Source organism: Triticum dicoccoides, chromosome 6A, assembly GCF_002162155.2.
Source record: "Triticum dicoccoides isolate Atlit2015 ecotype Zavitan chromosome 6A, WEW_v2.0, whole genome shotgun sequence".
Classification (NCBI taxonomy): Eukaryota; Viridiplantae; Streptophyta; class Magnoliopsida; order Poales; family Poaceae; genus Triticum; species Triticum dicoccoides.
Window position 1 is genome coordinate 306439366 of NC_041390.1, and position 1187 is coordinate 306440552.

Genomic DNA, 1187 nt, shown 5'->3' on the forward strand with positions numbered 1-1187 from the left:
AGAACGCCGGACATTCATGAGAGAGGCGAGGAAGAAGGGGAAGAAGAGGGAGAAGAAGAGGAGAGGAAGAAGAGGAAGTCTTCTCCTCTATTCTTTCTTCTCTTCTTTTTTCTTCTTCTTCTTCCTCTTTATTTTATCGGGAACAAGGGTCGTCGAGAGGTCGAGGAGCGGTAGAGGAGAAACCCTAAATAGAAAGTATCGTCGGTGTGAGATACATGTACCGTCGGTGTCGGACACTACACCCACATCCCACAAGTGGCGCGGGCTTCGACGCCCACGTCACTTGTGGGACGTGGATGTAGTGTCCGACACCGAAGGCCACATGTATCTCACACCGACGATACTTGCTAGCTATTTAGGGTTTCCTCTACCGAAAAGAAGAGGAGAAATAAATAAGAAGAAAAAAGAAGAAAAAGAAGAGGAGAAGAAGAAAGGAATAGAGGAGAAGAAGAGAAAAATAGAATATATATATTCTATTTTCTCTTTTCTCCTCTATTCCTTTCTTCTCCTCCTCCTTTTTTTCTTCTTTTTTTTCTTCGACACGTGGGGGGGGGTCGAGAATGCCGGACATTCATGAGAGAGGCGAGGAAGAAGGGGAAGAAGAGGGAGAAGAAGAGGAGAGGAAGAAGAGGAAGTCTTCTCCTCTATTCTTTCTTCTCTTTTTTTTCTTCTTCTTCCTCTTTATTTTATCGGGAACGAGGGTCGTCGAGAGGTCGAGGAGCGGTAGAGGAGAAACCCTGAATAGAAAGTATCGTCGGTGTGAGATACATGTACCGTCGGTGTCGGACACTACACCTACATCCCACAAGTGGCGCGGGCTTCGACGCCCATGTCACTTGTGGGACGTGGATGTAGTGTTCGACACCGAAGGCCACATGTATCTCACACCCACGATACTTGCTAGCTATTTAGGGTTTCCTCTACCGAAAAGAAGAGGAGAAATAAATAAGAAGAAGAAAAAAGAAGAAAAAGAAGAGGAGAAGAAGAAAGGAATAGAGGAGAAGAAGAGAAAAATAGAATATATATTCTATTTTCTCTTTTCTCCTCTATTCCTTTCTTCTTCTCCTCTTTTTTTTTCTTCTTTTTTTTCTTCGACACGTGGGGGGGGGGGTCGAGAACGCCGGACATTCATGAGAGAGGCGAGGAAGAAGGGGAAGAAGAGGGAGAAGAAGAGGAGAGGAAGAAGA